The following is a 20,410-nucleotide window of genomic DNA, read 5'->3' on the forward strand; positions in this document are numbered from 1 at the left end:
CCCCCCGTGCTAGTCAATGTCCCAACACATAGCAAGATAATCTCTGCCCCAAAGAACTAACAATTAAATAGGCAAGACAGACAAAGGGTGGGAGAAAGGAAATAACTGTATCCCCAATTTGCATACGTGGAAGAGGTAAGAGTTTAAGTGTCTTGTCCAAGGTCACACAAGGCCACTTGTAATAGAGGAGGATTTGAACCCACTTTTTCAGAGTTCCAGCCCATGTGACATCCTTCTTCTCTAAAACAGCAACTCGAGCAGAAGAGCACTCTCTAGTGTACTGCCTCCTTACAGACCCACTGATTCACCGACCATTTTCTGCAGCACTTTTCAAGTCTCCAGCTGACATACTGACCAGGCCCAGATCAGCTTAATTTGTGAGATCTGACAAGATGACAGAGAGAGAATAAACACAGGCAACTGAACAATTTCATGGCCACATAGAATTTACGGTCTTCCATCAATTATTGTACATACTTGAATATCATGGTTTTCAACAAAGTACTTAGAACCTTTTCCTCCCAACCCACAAGCACCTATCACTTGAGCTAAAAGAGAGCTTCCAGCAGTTGTAACAGCATTTTCTTTATAAGAATGTGCCACCTGTTCAGGAATAAGAAAAAAGAGAAAACACAAATAGCAGCTATTGTAATACTTACCAGCTAGATGGAAGCTATTCCCTACAACAGTCAGATGCAAAATGGCCACCTTAGGGCTGCTGCTGCACGTTTCTCCCATATTTAAAGGGACAGCTCCTGGAAGTGCATGCTGGGAAAGATTTTTATCAGAGGGAGCCTCTTCCTCCCAGCCATGTGATCTTTGGGAAAGGAACTGTGGGGAGGAGCCAGCCAGAGAGTGAAGCTGGGCCTAGCAGCTGTAGAAAGCAATTCAAGCAAGTATTGATGCACTCAGAGGATGGGGTGTAAAATGGGGCCCAGCTGGGACCACCTCTCCCACTCCACCACTGTACCCAGAGTTGTCCAGGAGAGACCTCCTTCTGGGGGCACTAGGACCCAGGAGACACCCCCCTTTCTTTCCTTTGGGAAAGAAACTGCATGGAGGAGCCAGCCAGAAACTGACGGGCCCTACCCTGCTGCAGAAAGCAGTACGAGCAGAGAGTGCCAGATGCCGATGATGGCATCAGATTGCTTTCTGCAGCGTTCAGTCTGAACATTCCCTCCCCTGTGCTGACTGGCTGTTGCTCTAACCCTCGCATCCCCTTGCTTCATATCTTTTTTCACTAGCTAATCCTCCTAACAGAACCCTAATGGAAGGGTGTAAATAACAAAATAAAACAACAAAACTAACATTGCATTTGCTGCTGTGGCATTGTTTGCTCTGCTTGTACATTCTATCTCTTCACTCTGTCCTCCATCTATTTAGACTGTAAGCTCTTTGGGGCAGGGACTGTCTCTTATGCCGTTTGTACAGTGCATCTATGTCTGCCCAACAGGACCCTGTTCTCCACTGGCCCCTGCACACTGCTGTAATAAACATGATAAACAAAATACATTTTAAAAATACGGTAGCCCCTAGGGAAGAGGTGGATTTTCCCCCCCACCTTTCTCTCAGCCATCAGTGATTCTGGACAGACTGCTAGACATTGTAGGCCTGGTGTCTTTGATCAAGTTATGTCTTTTTGTTTTCTAGTGGTATTCTCTTTCTTTAATGAAGATCAGAATAAAAATCCAGATGTCTTTTAGACAAGCTTCTCTATCACCACTAGAAGGTGACAGGAGCACGTGCACACATGAGCCTGTCCGACATTCCCCGTGGTAGCAGGCAGTGGTACACGGAACTGCACTCAGGACATAGAGGGATCAAACAATAAGCTGGGACTGAATGTTCTAAGAGCAATGAGAGGTCCAAGGCATAGAATGCCTTAAAGCTAGTATTAAACCTATTGCTTTAACAAGGTATCCGTGCACCATGGCCAGCAGCAGTTCTGCCTCTGAATCAGGAGTTCATGTCTTTGAGTTCCTCCCCAGGCAACGGAGCGAGGATCAGCTGCATCAAAAGGAACATGACGTCCATGGGAGTGGGTTCACGGTACACAAGACCAGGGGACAGATTCTGTGCTGGCACAGCACCAAAGGGGCAGCCTATAGGGATGGGGGGCACAGCTGGCTTTAAGTCTACTTTGCACCACTCAAATTCTAGTCTGTTGGGTGTTGATGAGACCCCATCATCTTAAATTAGAGCAGCCAGGAGGCTTTTCTAATGTATGGCAGCCTATCCCAGACTGCATCCCAGAATCCAGTGCTATGGGCTCATCTCACCCTTGGCATGCTCCTACATCAGGGATGGGAAAGGGGGCAGCATAGAGCATTTTATTGGCGACATATGCCACCAGGGCAGCTTATAGAAGCTACAGCACAGGACAGAATTGTTCCTTCTGGTGTTGAATAATGATTAGAAAGAGAGTTCACTGTCCCTTTGCCCATGAAAGGACACCCCACTCCCATCAGTGCACCAAGGTAAAGAGCCAACAAATTACGGAGGTGATGCAGCAAACCATTCCTACAGCTCCATTTGTAGGATAATTTACAGCATCCACTTCTCTGAGCTCAAATGAAAGCAAAGCGGCAGCCTCTAATTTGCTGCTCTAACGGTGAAAACACAACTAGTCTCTCATTCAGAGACTGATGGCTTAGGGGGTTGTAGAACAGGCTGTACTGCCTTTAACTTCTAGATCAGCAAATCTAGCCCCAAGTTAGTAGTGACCAAAAATCATAACCATCTGCTGACTGCTCAGTGGCCTATGTGAAATGTCTTAGGGGCTTGCAGTCCAGTTACTAGCAGACAGATCTCCATATCGCAAAAGAGCCCATAACTAGTCTCATTGCAAGCTCAGCAGAAGGCTAAAGGATGCAAACTGGGCTATGGAGACTGAATTCCTCTCTTATCATTGCTAGTGGTTCTTCCATAACAGTGTAAAAATGCACCGGGAGCACTATGGGTCAGGTTTAAGTGGCTTAGCGGAGTGCGGTAGATCCAGTCGCAGGACTGGAACAGGAGGAGTGGCTGCAGGCTGCATTAACAGAACCGGGAAGAGTTGTTGCCTGTGTCATATTTACTTGGTAGTAAATTAAGCTTGTGTTCTTACTTTCCATGGCCAGAGCACTGCTAGGGCATTTGTTAAGAAACTGGAAATCCTCAGTAAGCCTCACAGTGTTGTTAGTTGGCTTTGGCTAGCCCTGCCCCTTCAGCCGAATTTGTTTGGGAGAGGCACAATTTAGCCCCTCCCTTTTGTAGGATGCCTGTCAGTTTCCTACTGTTTCCATCAACTCTCCCCTGGTGGCCCCATGTGATGAGTACATTCCCAGCTCCTGTCATGCACCACCACTTCCAGTGTCACAACCAGGGCTTTGGAGCAGAGCTCGGAGCTGGAGCACGGTCCAGTAGGTTTTTGCCCGGAGCTGGAGCGGAGCAATTCAAAAATTTGATTGTTCCAAATCCCTGGTCACAACTGCTGTCCTTCCTTCCGAGATCTGAACCACTCCCTCTACAGCATGGCCGCATTCCCAGCCAGCTAGGGTAGCGAGAAGCAGAGAGCTGGAATCAAATCCCTATCACTGCAGAGCCTCTAACCACTAGGCTACTGAATCCAGCCCCTTGTAGCATCCCTACCCTGCCCCGGGAGGAACAAGTGACCAAGACTGGGAATCAAACACTAGTCTCTTGCCTGGCTATGAAAAACACAAATCTGCTAAGTCACTGAACCAGACTTCTCACAACACTTCCACCCCCTAGAGTAAGGGAACAAAAGACTTGAAACTGGGCTCAGGCACCTTTTAATAGGAGTCTGACAAGGACTGGGGTAATGAGGATGACCAAAAATGGGTGGGCTTGGGGACTGTTTCCCCATGTGAATCCTGACTCCAGTAAGTGAGGGATGGAACCAATCAGAGGGATGGGATGTGGACTCCTGTACTGTAGGGGAGTTTTCACTGAGCTTCTGCTGTGACTGGTCTGTCCCAGGAATCAGTCTCGCCCTTTTCCCTGAGGCCCTCCTCCTGCCTGTCTGTAATCCTAGCCACGCTTATGCAAAGCAGCTCATTAGTCCCATTACCACTGTGCTCTGTCTCTGATTGTTCATCAGTGATTCCCTTTGTCATCCTCCATCACATGCTGTTGGGCCTCATTAGGGTCAGTAGGAAGCAGGGGATCTGTCAGGAAGTTTATAGGAGGGGTGGAGTGTTCTTTACACACTATATTTTACAGCTAACTTCCATTGCACACCTGCTGCCTCCTGCCAGCCCTCCCCAAACACACACACACACGTTATTTTCAGAGGCTATATTGGTACAGACTAGTGTCCCTGAGTTAGGAAGCCAACAGGGAACACTGGAGGAAGAGAAAGACAAGTTTGAGCACAAATCAGAGCAACACTGGGCACCCTGGAGACTCTGAGTGCATGCCTGAATGTGTGATCATGCATCAGATTGTATGTCTGTCACTGTCAGTGAGTGACTATATCAGGGATGGGGAAGAATTTAAGTGTGTGTCAGCACAGAGGCCTGTTGATGTCAGGGCATGCATGTGAATGAATCATTAAGGATATGTGTCTGTGTGTCAGGGTGTGCATGTCTTGCCTGCAAGTACATGTCTGGTTAGAGCATGTGCATGTCTGTATCAGGGTGTATGTGTGAGTGCATGCCAGTGTGAGTGTATGTTGTCTGGCTGTACTTATTTATATGTGTGTGTGCGCGTGGGTCTGTATCATTTTCAGTGAATGCATGTCTTCCTGTGTGTATCTGCAGCGGACAGTCTTGTCAGGGTGTATGTGCATGTGTGCAGCTGTAGACATGTATAGAATTCTGCTGTAGGAGATTGACACACACTGGTGCAGCGCCTCCTGCTGGTTGCCTCAGGAATTAGCTCAACTTCAACTCGAGAACACCTCCTTCTGACCGGTGTCTCACCTGCCCTAGGCCCCATGTCCCTCCCAGACCCCAGTGCCCCTTTCCTCAGGGTTCTGCCCTCAGCAGTACCCCCTTACTCTGGGTCTCCCTTCCCAGGGGAACCCCCAACCCTCTAAACCCACCTTGCCTCAGTGGCTACTGCTAGTCATCATCTAGCCCCCGCTCACTGGGGCAGACTGCAGTCTGTAATGGCCACTCATCATCAGCAAGGGGTTAGGACCAGCTGCCTCTGCCTATTCCCAGGCTACACCTCTGTAACTCCAGTACCTTTGTAGGCCTTCACCAAGGCCTGCAGCCTGGGGGTTTACCAGGCTTTAGCTCTCCAGCTCCTCTTGCCCTTCCCTACTTCAGGTACCTTGTTCTCAGGCAGCTAGCCCTTTCCATTGCAGGGCCAGAGTGAGACTCCTTCTGCTCCTGGCCCAAAGCCCTCTGATCAGGGCCAACTAGGCCCTGATGGAGCTGGCCACACTTGTAGTCAGCTACTCCCTCAGCTGCTCTCACTCCTTTTATCCCGGCTGCAGTCCTCTCCAAGGTTGCTTTTAACCCCTGTTCTGCTGGAGTGGGGCAGCTGCCCCACTACATCTGCTCACAGTTTTTCGCAGAAATAAAGTGTTGGAGATGGCTCAGGGGGGTAGGAATAGGATACAGAGCATTTCACCTCTAGATCATTGCTTCTAATTTGGCCCCAAGCCAGGGCGATTGAATGGTTTAGGGGATTCAAAAGCAGATTTGATTGCTAGACTCTTCTTGGCAGTGCAGAGCATTAACCACTAGGCAAGTGAGCCTAGTCTCTCTGCAGTAGCCCCAGCTAGCCCTAGAGGGAAGGAACTTCTAGCTTACTTACAAGAACATTTGTTCATGCTCTGTTTCACTATTGAAGCAACTAGATGGAGGTGAATCATTAATTCAAATTCTATTAATAAATTATTATAAGTCTTTTTGGAAGACAGTAGATATTTTGCTTCTCCTGTTGGATAAGGGTTTCTGTGGGTATGGGGAGGCAGGTGGGACCTTCAGGGCAAAGAGAGGGGGAGAAAGGGAGGAATAAAATCCTAAATCAGTTACCTGGTGCAGACAACTTTATAGCTTAATACATGTAATATGCTTACTGTCAGCAGCTTCTCCATAGCAGCACCACAAGGATACCTCTCCCCTGATAAGAAACACAGCCCACTCTGATAATGCCAACAGTAAAACCAAGAGGAATTTTAATATTATCTTACAGTTCAATAATGCCTTTCCCTCAAAGGGTCCCAAATAGTTTTTACAACATTTTCATTGAGAGAATTAACTTCACTGAAATGCAGCCTTTCCTGGGGTGGGATGAGACAACTCTTTAACAACAACACTGTGTAAGAGTTTAGGACAGAAAATGAAGATGAATGCTCTCTCCAGCTGAAACCACAGGGGACTTTTAGGGCCACAGAATGTAATTACATAGAAAGGAATCTGGCCAGAACACTGGGGCTAGCTCCCCACTAACACCTTGGTTGCTGTAAGAAACAGCGCTGATGATTCAGAATGTGGCAGTCTTCCCTCTGTGTCAGGAGTGAATCACTGCTACAGCACGGTGCTGCTGGCGAGGTCATCTTTTGGAAGAGGCTTAAAACCAAGGTCCTGACCACTAGTGAGCATTCAAGATCTACTGGCACTCTTCGCAAAAGCAAGGGCACTAATCCTAATGTCTTGGGCAAAATCCAACTCAGGGAGATTATTTTTTGTTAACCTTCCCCCCTTTGCAGTTTTAGCTGAATACAACACTCTTGATTTCCTGCCCCAAACTGTTGTTGAGCCTGGCTGTTAAAATACTGGCCTTTTTCAACACCAGAGGGTTGAACACTCTTCTCCACTTCCCGTGTCAAACTGTTATTGGCCAAGCAAAGTGATAGCATTTCAATGGCATGTAAGGCAGCAACTTTTGAATACTGCATCTAATCAATTCCAGAATTTCAGGGAATGTTCTTGACAGCAATGGACAGAATCCTATTGAGGTTTCATGAAAACTGGAAAAGCCCAATTTCCACTAGCCAGCCCCACGAAAGGTGCTACAAGCAGAGCAATTGGTCTGGCGCCCTCTGCTGCTGGCTACACATTTCATGGGCAGCAGGTTAGTATGCTGCTCTCTGTGCTTTCTGTTTCAAAGCACCAGAGATACGGTGCGGAACCACATCAAGGAAGCTTTTGCTGGCACACAAGAAAATAGTCCCTGCCCCAGGAAGCTTACAATGCTGTCCAGCCCCAGTCAGAACAGTTCAGACCCACAGAGCACACCAAGGGCTGGGTGCAGGGAACTCACAAAGATCACCATGGAGAGGAGTGAGCTCTGGGGAGGGCAGTGAAGGAGGAAGCAGGAGGTCACATGACACACAAGAAGCGGGAGAGACTGTCCCATGCAGATGGGGGGATGATCGGAAGGTGGAGTAAAGGTGACGGGGAGAAGGATACAAGGGGGGTGGGGCTTGGGCTGAGTCAGGTGGGAGTAGAAGGAAATGAAGGCAGGAATAGAGCTGGGTAGGGCCTCTCAGATAAGAAGTCTGACCTTGATTCAGGAGGCACAGGGAGCTGAAGAAATGACTGACATGAGCAGAATGGCAGGGGAGGAGGGGGACATTAGCAGCAGAACTTTGACTAGGCTTAGGGGAAGGGAGGGGAGAGGCAGTGAGCCAAGAGAGGAGGCGGTTGCAGGGGCCAAGGGGAGCGGTGACCAAGGCAGAGGGCAGGGTTTAGTGATGCCCAGAGTGAGAATGGAGCACAGAGAGGATTCAGTGGCAGCTTGGGTATATGGGGGGTGGAAAGTGAGGACGTAAAAGGCATCATGGAAGTTGCAAGCCTGGGTGGTGGAGGGACAGAGGAGGAAGCAAGAGAGGATCAAGGCAGCAGGAATTGATTGTAATGAATCTTATTTTCCTTTGTCTCCCTGTTGGCCCAGGTGGCAGGAAGGTAAATTCCCCTCAGGTCTGTAAAGTGCTTTGAACTACTCAGACAGGTGGTGCTTGAGGAGGGTAGGATATTTGGGTTTATTGATAGAGACTACATTCCTGACCCTCCCACTAGAGCAACTCACATGGAACTTGGAGGGAAGAACACAGGTTGGAGGAGGGACTAGTTCGGGGGGGCACAAGAAAGTAAGTCTGTGGGCACATGACTGGAATGTTAGCTGAAGTTGCAGCATTTGTGTAAATAATTATCTTAGTAAAGAGACAATTTAGTTTTATAAACATGGAGTCCTCTCCTGTTATTATGCAGCATACAGTACGTGAAATACACAGGTTTCACCTGCCCCACTGCTGAGTGCCCTAACCACCAAGCTATGGTTATTCTGGAGTGGGGTCTCTCAGTTTTTCCCGTTAAAGCTGTTCCATTTTATATAAAATACAATAGTTATGAGGCCAGCAAGGAAGAGAATGAGAATGCCTCTATAACCTTGTGCCTAGATGCTAGGGCATTCACCTGGGAGGGAGGAGACCCATATTCAAATATTTCCTTTACATCAGACAGAGAGGAGAATAGAACCTAGGACTCCTGAATGCCACATAAGTGCCTTAGCCACTGAGCTAAGGCTTACAAGAAAGGAAGCAGCACTAACACTCACTTTCTCCTCCTCCAGTTGTTTTTAGAATCTACTCCTCCATAGCAAGGCTGACTCTATTTGACAAATTCATGTCAAATTCACAAATAGTTTTGAGTTGACCAAAATGGCATTTTGCAGAAAATTAACTATTCATCTCAGAAATTTCACCCAGCTGTACTCATATGTAACCCCTCTTGGAGTTTATCAGCTCCTGGACTGCCAGACTGAGCCTCTCAGGGATCCTACACAAGGAACTACAACTGTAATAATACCAGAGCCCTCTGACACCATTTCCCAGCATGCTTGGAGTCAGGGCTGGGGACAGAATGGACTAGAAACTCCTGCTGAGGGTGGCTTCTCCATAGAGGTGATACGGAGAAGCAGTTTATTGGGATGATGAGCCAGGGCTGCTCAGCCCCACAGTGGAAAGGGGACAGCCTGACAAAGAGACTGGTTTTAGTTTCAGTTTTGGTTTTGGGAGCTGTAAGACAGAGAAGCAGAACAGCTCAGGGTGTTTCTGATTAATTCCCACTCCCAGTGGCGGATTAGCCACTGGGGCAATGGCGTCCCGGCCAACTGGGGGGCCCCCAGAAAAAATCTGCCACCCCGGCCCCACTCCACAGCAGTTGGAAGACCCCGTGCCTGAACCCCACTCTGTGGCAGCAGCACTAGGCAGGCAGGGCGCCACAGGCAGAAGGGGTGGGGAGAGACCCCCACTTACTCTGGCCCTGGGCCTCAGGAACCCTTAATATGCCTTTGCCCACTTCCCACAAAGGGAGTGTATGAGCTGCTGTGGGACTTAGTGCATGGGTCAGGTACTTCCATTCCTGCAGAGAGCAGCATATGGAATAGGAGGGATCTGACCCCTCACCAGCCACTGAGAGCCAGCTGAGACCTCCACAGGACTCCAGACTGTGGAGTGGGGCCGGGGCGGCAGATTTTTTCTGGGGGCCCCACAGTTGGCCGGGACGCCATTGCCCCAGTGGCTAATCCGCCACTGGGAGTGGGAATTAATCAGAAACACCCTGAGCTGTTCTGCTTCTCTGTCTTACAGCTCCCAAAACCAAAACTGAAACTAAAACCAGTCTCTTTGTCAGGCTGTCCCCTTTCCACGGTGGGGCTGAGCAGCCCTGGCTCATCATCCCAATAAACTGCTTCTCCGTATCACCTCAGGTACAAGAGGACATTGCCCATCCCAGGCTGAAGACACTGTAACTATAAGAGAGCCCTTTTTGTTTAAGTCAGTCAACGATGTTGACATCACTGCAGCACAGTCTCCGACTCATCCTTAGCATTCACCATCAGCCTGGGATTGGGAAGGTGCTGCAGAGAGAACTGGCGACTGGGAAGAGTTGTGAGTTGAGAAATGGAGAATTGGTTGATTTGTTAATATTAAAGTACTTAGTGAACCCTAATCCTTTCCTTCTCCAGCTCCTATTTTCCTGCTCCCAATAACATCTCCCTTTGTTATACTGTGATTTTGGGGTGTGTTGTTCCTTTGCTAGGGGTTGTGTTGATGCATTCTATTGTTCCTTATGTACTGGGTGTTATAATCCTCGCCAGCAGTGGTGGCATTACTCATTTTTCCAAGGGACAGCACCCATTGTGCCTTGGCCACAGTGAGGAGTCACCTTGGGTGGAGGCACCAGGCATCACAAAAAGAACCCAGGACCCAACCCAAATGAGGAGAGGGATGAAGCCACTCTCAGTAATAAGCACCAGGGAAGATGTGCTGTCCTTATCTTTCAACTGATGATACTAAGGGTGTGCCTACACTTTGCGGTGGAGATGTAATTTCTAGCTTGAGGAGATGTACTTGCACTAGCTAGCGTGCTAAAAATAGAGCACAGTCACAGCAGTCGGCACGGCTTGCTGCCCTGAGGACATACCTAGCATCTCAGACAGGATCATATTTGGGGTGTTTAGCGCCACCATGGTTACACTGTATTGTTAATGCACTAGCTCTATCAGCACTACGGCACGTATGTCTCCTCGAGCTGGGAACTACACCCCCTAGCTCAGCATGCAGACATGTCTTTAGACACGGAGAGTTCAAGTCATCCCTGCACTGAAGCTGAGCTCAGTGCAGGGTCCATGATGTGGTGGAGCAAAGATACCTCTATGCCATCTTTGCCCCTTCCCTATCCTGTGCCAGCTGGAGGCCACTTGGGCCCCTGGTGCAGGTCAGTGCAGCCTGGATTTGCCCTAACTCTTGCCCATCAGCCATTGGTCCTGAGGGGGCCAGAATGCAGCCATGCTCCATCCAGGCCTCTGCAGTCCCAGGAATGTCCCTGATGTGACCCTCTGTGGGGGCATAGCCAGCTCTACACCAGCTGGGGAAGCTGCCGGTACCAGGGGAATTCACCAACTGCACAGCCCCTACCCATAGCATAAGAGATGCAATGAGGAAGTGAGTTGGACCCAGAGAGGTTAAGCAACTTGTTCAAAAGCCACACAGCCACTCACTGCCAGGGCAGGGATAAGATCTCAGGACTTCCTGGATCCCAATTTTCTTCCCCCCTTTTTCTCTCTCTCTCTCTGACTTTTCCAAAGCTTAAAATATGTGCAGTGAAATGTCAGCAATATGCATTGATTTTTTTTAGGAGTCAGCATTCTGGATACAAAACAACCCCCTCAACGTGGTGTATGGAGATAAAGGACAGGAGATGTCACTCTTTCTCTGGTGTGTTTCCCTTTAAATAGAGTGGAGCTTCCTTGCCTGGTAGAAGGGCAGCTGCCATTTCATTTTTCAGTTCAGCTGTAGCCTATTACAGATTAAATCACTACTGTGTTCGCACTGTCTCTCATGGAAACTTTACATTTGTTCTTTCTGTATTTGCTGCTTTCCTTACTCTGAATTAAAATGCCAGTTATTCATCTAGACTGAAAATGCTTTATACTTTGTCCATCCGAAAACATAGCACCACTCCCCAGATACAGTGCTACAGCTCCTGATACTCGCAGTGCCTTTTTAAAGTTTAAGCATTGAACCTTCTCCAACAATCTCTTCTTTCTTCCTTCCTTCACTCATTCTCTCTCTTCTTTTTCATTCCCCTCCCAACCTGTTCATAGCAGGCCCACAACTCAAATTGTCAGAAATACTGGGCATAGTGAGAACTAGGAACCAGGACAGTGCAAGAAGCGAGCTGTGGAACAGTCTTGTCTGTTCACCCCCAAGCCCTGGTCAAACTCTATCTTGGATAATTTCATTCTGCCTCCTTAAAATTCCCCCAGCGGTTTCTATCAGACATAATGTTCTTCACTTCCTGTTTGTGGTGGTGTAATTTAATAGCTGGCATGTTCCAACCTGGAGGTGGCTGCATTTCTATAGCAGACAAAATGATTTCTGGGGGCATGATGCCCTGGACCTTCTGCATAAAGGACACTCTGTAACTGGAAGGCATTATTCTTATTCTCTCCCACAGAGACTAGTATAAAAAGAGATTTAAGTGGTGCATTCTCTGCTGCCCAACTTTGAAGCTATCCGAATTTTATATTTAACCCAGGGGTCAGCACACTCATCAGGTGACGTCGAGGTCTCTCTCTCTCCTAAACACACTTTGAAAGGTTTCCTGTCCAATGTCATGTTGACAAGGCTAAGACGTGCTGGGGAAATGTCACGGCTGAATGGCCCCAGGGAGATGGCTTTGTCAAACACCAAGTACGTGTAGAAGGTTAGGGCAAAGGAAGCATTTGCTGAAGTTTAAGCCACCTGACTGCAGCCTGCTTGCAACAAAACTCTGCTGTATTGAGCTAGTGGCTTTGCTGCACTTCCAAGGGGAGCTTCCCTCCCTGTTTATGTCCTGTTACCACCCCATTTTTCTCCATGTCCACAGTGAGTACAGGAGGAAGGGTGGTGTCACCTAGGGACTGACACACACAACCCTCTGGGAATATACTCCATACCACCTTTATCAAGCAGATATCACCCTCCATTCTGAGAACGAGAGCCCATAGGCACAGGATACACATGGCATGCAGCCAGCATGGACATTAGCAAAGGGAAGTACAGACATACCTGGTCACTTCTCTTATACCCCTCTCCAGCTGTCTTTTATGTGACTGCTGGATTGATCAACTAAGGATTTGAGGGTAAAATCTGCTTCAGGTAATTCCATATGAGTACATACATGTGCGCATACACACACCCACACCAGTGAGATACACAACAGACAACAAAACCATCACATGCGCACATGACAACAACCGACTTCCCAGTTAGCTACACTCCACCATCACCACTCCCAGTTGCATGGATGCAGAGGTAACACAGCCCATAAAGAGATACATCCCCTCCTCCGCTACGCTCCATATGCACATGCACACAAAAGACACCACACATGTATATACACAATACTCATACTTCCATGCAAGCGCAATATGCACCCCACATCCACACACATACTGTACAACCTAAACACAGAGTCAGACACCTCCACAAAATACTCAAGCTCAAACCCACAAGTATCCACATTTATGAACATAACCACACTCAGGCATACACAAAACACATATAACCCAGATTCCCCTCACTGAGTAGGTACAAAGCACTATATTCATTCCCACATAAATAATCTCACACTCAAACACACATATTTATACAACAGGGCTGAGTTGGAAATCAGCAGTGCAGTGAATGTGTAGGACCAATATGGTAGCTATTGTGCACTCAGATATGCAGTGTATGCACCCACAGCACCTAGGACACTGAAACAGTCATGGTCTCAGATAGGAGCAGGCGGTTAGAATGAATGGGGATCGCCCAGTTAGAAATGTGTGTAGGCAGATTCTGTTTCTCTTTAGGACATGTAAATATTGAAGGTGGAAGATTAAAGACAGGAAAGATACTAATCATAGTCACTTCCAGCCTTCCTGAAAGAGTAAGTGCCAGCTCCAACCAATTATCCAGGGCCTTTCCCACCTCTCATATCAGCTGGTGTGGAAGTCAAGGGGTTTTCTTCTACTCCAGTAGCCAAATCCTCAATTCCTGGCTGCATGTATGTAACAGGCAGTTCTGAATCTGACACCTTACAGGCAGCTTGTCCATGAGTGAAAGGCAGAGAGTTATGTGGAGAACTGTGTATAGGGGCACTGCTTTCTCGTTCTCTGCCTATTTGTTAGTATTCCTAATGCACCAGTGCCTAAGGACCTCAATCAGGGATCAGGGCCTGTGAAACACACCACCACACAATAGTCTCTTCCCCACAGAGCTTACAGCTGTTTTCCACTTTCATGAGCAACACATACATACAGTAACTCCTCACTTAAAGTAGTCCCGGTTAATGTTGTTACGCTGCTGATCAATTAGGGAACATGCTCATTTAAAGTTGTGCAATGCTCCCTTCTAACGTCATTTGGCAGCCGCCTGCTTTGTCTACTGCTTGCAGGAAGAGCAGCCCATTGGAGCTAGCTGGCGGGGGCTTGGAACCAAGGTGGACCGGCAGCCCCCTATCAGCTCCCCGCTCCCCTAAGTTCCCTGTGCAGCAGCTGCCCAGCAGGCTAGCAATTGCAGCTGTCCCTCCCCCCACTGCCATGTGCTGCTCCTGCCCTCTGCCTTGGAGCTGCTCCCAGAGACTCCTGCTTGCTGTGCGGGGGGGGGGAGAGGGGGGCTGTCAGGGTGTCCCCCTCCCACCCTGCTCCTGCACCCCACTTACCCCATCTTCCATCGAGCAGGGGGGACACACCAGGGCTCAGGACGGAGGGAGCTTGCAGCAGCTGTGGTCTCAGCAAGCTGATCTAATTAACAAGGCAGTGTACTTAAAGGGGAAATGCGCATATCTCCCTCCATTCCTGCTGCCTTGCAGAGTGAGAGAGTTAACCTTGAGGGCTCAGCCAATTGCTAGTTCATCATTTAGCAGTAAGGGAAATATCCCACTTTCTGACTCCTCCATCTCAACCAAGCTTCACAATCATCATCACAGTATTAAATTGTTTGTTTAAAACGTATACTGTGTGTGTGTGTATATATATAATATAGTCTTTTGTCTGGTGAAAAAAATTTCCCTGGAACCTAACTCCCTCATTTACATTAATTCTTATGGGGCAATTGGATTCGCTTAACATCGTTTCGCTTAAAGTCGCATTTTTTAGGAACATAACTACGTACAACATTAAGTGAGGAGTTACTGTATATACATGGCAGGTGGGTGGAGAAAGAGAGAGACAGGAAAAGAAAGAAAACTTCCCAGGCATCTATTACACATGTGGAAGTGATATCTATGTGAAGAATTAATTTATCACACACCTTTGACCATTCATGCATCTCCCCCAGGACTCATAACAGAGTTCAAAAAAGAACTAGATAAATTCATGGAGGATAGGTCCATCAATGGCTATTAGCCAGGATGGGCAGGAATGGTGTCCCTAGCCTCTGCTTGCCGGAAGCTGGGAATGGGCGACAGGGCATGGATCACCTGTTCTGTTCATTCCCTCTGGTGCACCTGGCACTGGTCACTGTCAGAAGACAGGATACTGGGCTAGATGGAGCATTGCTCGGACCCAATATGGCCATTCTTATGTTCATCCAAACTACTGAACAGCTTCAAGCAGATACTAATTTTTGTATTCTTTTCTAAATAAACTTGCCAAAGAAATGTTCCCTCCTTTCCCCTTCCCTCCCCCAAAATACAGAAATTCCCCCTCAAATTTGCACCTGCTCAAGGCCCTAGATGGGCAAGACTCAGACCTGAGCCCATAACTATTTTTCATGACATAAAACTTAATAATTCTGAAATCCGATCACTGAGCCCCTACAGAGCTAGAACCAGGACCATTACACCACAAGGGAGGGGATATTTCCAGCTTCTCAATGGGACACTGCATTGTTTCTATCCTGCAAGATCTTGTGAGATGACACTTTGCATTAGTGACATTTTTAGCTTCAGAAAAGCTATTTCTGGCCATTCTTACAGGCTTTTGTGGCTCCTTCTGAGCCAGACACAGTTGGAGTCATGGGCTGGATCTTCAGCTGGCCTCAATGGAACTCTGCCAAATTACTCCAGCTGAAAATCTGGCCCCATGATAACTAAGGCACCTGGAATGAAATTCTAGCCCTGCTGAAGTCAATGACAAAACATGCAGTGACTCCAATGGGGCTAGAATTTCACTCCTGACTTTAGAAATGGAAGGATATAAAAAAGCAGTGCTAGTTAAAAATAAATAAATAAATAAATAGATAACTGTATAAGGTATCTATAATTTTGTTGGCTGTCATGTAAAGATTACATAAGGGTGTGGTATAATGAGTTCGTTGGCCTGAATTTTGGATGGCCACATTATTCACAAGTGGAGTAGCCATAACTGAGTTTGGCTGGGCGTCCTAAGTGAATCTCAGTAAATCCTTTCCAGGACCATGAAATCAGACTTTGAAGTCATGACATAATTATATATAGAAAACCAATCGTCACTTTGCCAGTACTGAATATTGCCCATTCTGGGCCTCACGCCAAGATTATTTGGGAAAAAAGTTCTATATTTGGGGATAGAAAAAGGAAGTATTGTATATATCTAGATATAAATATAGATATAATATTAAATGACAGCTATTTGAAGGTGTTCAGTGGTTTGGAAAGTTAGAGTAAGTCCTGGCGGAGATGGATTAGTGGACAAAGGGGCAGGTTAGACAGCCAAAGGTATATGATGAGTTCATTTTTCTCAATGGCTCTGTAATTTATCACATGGTTCTGCCATTTGTCATCTGGATATCATCATTTCAGAGGGGGCCTACTGCTGCAGGGGGCTGATTGCCCTTGAATGGCTTAAATTGGGATGGAGCATGTCTAGCACTGCACAGCATCGCAGTCATGGTAGGAATGTGTCTGTATCTCTATCTAGCTACACGGCCCTAAACAAAAATTGTTGTTAAAAATTATTAATTTTGCTTAAGTGTCTTTATCATCAACAACCATAAGAAAAGCCAGCAAATCATTAGTTACGTCTTTACCCAATCCTTTGAACCTACCACCATGATTCGATCTTCATTGGGGTCATGGATTTTAAGACCAGAAAGAACCATTAAAATCACCTAGTCTAATCTCTTGTACAACAATGTCCACAGAGCCTCACCCACCCAAGAACTATCTCCACTGTGCAAATAGTGAACTGAGGACCAGATTTAAAAAGTGCTTTCAAAAATCCCACTAGGCACCTATCTGCATCTTTAGGTGCCTAAATAGTTTTGTAAATCTGGCCTGAGGGATTAAGTGACTTTGTTCAAGGTCACACAGAAATTCTTTAGCCCAACCAGGAATGAGACCCAGATCCCCGGAGTCCCATTCCAGTGCCTTGGTCACAAGATCACAATTCTTCTCTATATTACTTCACCCATATCCACCACTCACTGCACACATGCCTCCACACAGAACACACAACTTTTAACACCAACCACATGGAGACATCAAAAGGGGATGTTTCCTAATTGTTCATAACATTGAACTAGTGCTGAGCTGCAGTAAATGCTTAGTGTGTATGGTATAGATTTTTAACTGATGGTTATGTCTGAGGGTGTTGTGATGATTGATTGTTAATAGAGGGGATTGTTTGTATTTTGGGTGGAAAAGCAGTGACCTTCTGTAACAGTGTTGTTTTGGTGATGTAATGAAGTCTCACGCTGTGCTTGGGTTTTCCTATAGCTGTTGTCTGTGGTGAGAGTTTATAGATTCTTAGATTCGAAGGCCAGAAGGGATCATTGTAATTATCTAGTTAGACCTCCTGTATAACACAGGCCAGAGAACTGCCCCATAATAATTCCTAGAGCAGATCTTTTAGAAAAAAACAACCAATCTTGATTTAAAATTTGCCAGTGGTGGAAAATTCACCACAACCCTTGGTAAATTGTTCCAGTAGTTAATCACACTGTTAACAATTTACCTTATTTCTAGTTGTAATTTGTCTAACTTCTATTTCCAGCCATTGGAATATGTTATATCTTTCTCTGATAGACTGAAAAGACTATTATTAAGTATCTGTTCCCCAGACAAGTACTTATAAACTAATCAACTCATGCCTTAACCTTGTCTTTGTTAAGCTAAATAGATTGAGCTCCTTGAGTCATGTTTTCTAATCCTTTAATCATTCTCGTGGCTCTTCTCTGAACCCTCTCCAATTTTTCAACATCTATTTTGAATTGTGGACACCACAACTAGACACAATATTCTGGCAGTGGTCATAACACTGCCAATACAGAGGCAAAATAATCTCTCTTCTCCTACTTGAAATTTCCCCATTTATGCCTTTGAGCACCATATTAGCTCTCTTGACCACAGCGTCACCAAATCTTTTTCAAAGTCACTGTTTCCCGGGACAGAGTCGCCCATCCTGTAAGTATGGCCTACATTCTTTGTTCCCGGATATATACATTTACATTTAGCCATATTAAAATTTGTAACATTTGATTACACCCCATTAGGGTTGTACACTTTGTATGGAGCTGGAGGGAGGACATATGCTTGAAAATTTTGGCCCAGAACTTTGTCATTGGAGGGGAGATTCCAGATTCTCTTGTGAGAAATAGAACACTTGATTGCAGTCCTGTGTGGCCCCTGAGATACTAGATCTTAAAACTACTATGTTATTCTGTATGGAGATGGTTTTTTAAGATACCTAAAAGATATTAGTTTATATACTTTTCTCCCTGTAAGTCCTGTATAGTTGAACCCACATTATTAAAAGAGCCTGAATTTACAGGTAGAGAGATGTAAAAAAATAATAAAAAACACACACACACAATATCATCCAAAAAAATTAAAACTTAAAAACAATTTTAAAATTGTTTTTTTCTTTTTGGTGACCTATTGCCTAGGGAATCACAGGCATAATTCAGAAGAGGTGTAACAACTCACATGTAATGCTGTTTTCCCAGGCTCATGCACTAAAACCTTCACACCAAACTGGACAATCCCACATTCTCTTTCTTTCTCCAGCCACCAAAGCAAAAAATTTTGTTAAAATGGAGGCGCTACAGCTGTAAATATAGTATGTGTATCAATAACCAAAGCTGAGATCCTTTAGAATGTGATTTTAACAAAAAACACAAATCTTGGGAGGTCAGGAAAGACACATTTAATATTAAACAAACTGGAAAATATGGAAATGCAGAAGTAATGTACCCCAACAACCTTAACCCAGCCCTCTTATCCTGGCCAGACAATGGATCCATGTAGGTACAGTAGATATATATATTTGACAAGTATCCCAGGACTGTAGCTAGCCATGAATATCTTGCCAGCAACCCAGGCAGCTAGGGACATTTTAAAACTTTATCCTCTGGCATTTTGCCTGCAGCTGCAGGCATCTTAAATCATATCCACTGTGGTTTACAAAGCAGAATACACAAAGCCTACCTGCAAAGACATGCCACCTTTAAGATGTCCAAGGCTGCAGGGAGTCCAGTTTCAGCCTGAAGTGAATTATAAATTATACACTCCGAGCATCGCTCAACTGCACCAGCAGGGCCAGCAGTCAACCGGCTCACAGGGTGCTGCACAACCAGCATGGGGCAAGGACAGCAGCAAGGGAACAAGCCCCTCCTTATACAAAATAAACGGTGGGTTCTTTAGCATCCACACACAGCAGGCAGGACTCCATTTTAAATGTCTTGCCTGTAAAATGTACCTACTAACCTACACGGAACTCACTGTATCTAACCAGAGGATAAAAGCTGAGCCAGCCAGAGACCCCGGCAAGGCTCCTTTTTTCAACTGTATGTTTAGACTACAAAGTGAATCACCTTTTCACTGAGACTAAAAGCTTGAATTTAAATGTCCCAAGTTTTAGGAAAAACTTGAACACCATAAAAACACACAGAAAAAAACATAGGGGGGAAAAATCCCAGTTTTAGGTGCTGATTTTTAACCAGCTCTGTTTTTTTCCTAGATATTCATCCAGCATCTAGCACAACAGGACCCTGGTTTCTCCTGTAAGACCCTGATACTGAGACTTGGAGGCTCTGGCCCAATACCAATAATAAATAGCAAGAGTATCCAACTGAAACTTCAGAGGGAATTGTAGGTAAACAGAATGCAGTGACATTCCATGGGAATGTCATTGAAATCAAACCATCTCTGATGAATGGAGAACATCAATGAAAAAATGTTTCATCATAATTTTTCCAACCAGCTCAAAATGGGAAGCTTTCCATTGACTTCCACAAGCATCGAATCAGGCCTTTAATGTGCAAGTAGTCCTGCAGGTTTCAGTGGAGTGGAGCTATTTGTGGAGTACAGTCAATTGCTATTCAGGGTAAGAGTTTCAGACTCTGCCCCATAGAAATTCATGAAAGAGAAGACCTTTTGGGTCATATAGTCAACCTTATCTTGGCTAGAGCTGAACTCTTCTCTCTAGTATGGTATAGAGAGTTTGGTCCAGCCCAGTTTGAAATGTCTTGGGCAACAGAACTTTCACTAATTCTCTGTACAAATGCCCCAGTTTATAAGGCAGTGAGGCACTTCAGAAACTGCTGTAAACTGTAATGCTGGTTAATGGCCACCACACTCGCCCCGTCCACTGTGATGAGCACAGTATGAAATCCAAGATAGATTAAATTAGCTGAAGAATATGAGGCACAAATTAATTGGTGGTGTCATCAGGACTGGTACATCTCATTGCTTAATTAGCCAGCAAGTCACCACACGCCACCGAGCTGTCCATTGTAATACTTGTAATAGATGGGGGGAAATTAGCTTGAGGGACTGCGGTTGAGTGACAGCAAGTACTGCCACCACCTGTGCTGTCTCCTGAACAGCCAGGACAGAAAACTATTCAGTAGACCACAAAGCAAATGGAATGGAAATCAAACCAAACCTGGTGGTGCACAGCCCTAACCCACAGAATATACAAGCAAAGAGACAACTACGGAGAATTAAACCTAGTGCACAGCAGTAACACCTAGGCCTTACAAAGATATGTGGACAGAGCA

This window comes from Trachemys scripta, chromosome 1, assembly GCF_013100865.1.
Source record: "Trachemys scripta elegans isolate TJP31775 chromosome 1, CAS_Tse_1.0, whole genome shotgun sequence".
NCBI lineage: Eukaryota > Metazoa > Chordata > Testudines > Emydidae > Trachemys > Trachemys scripta.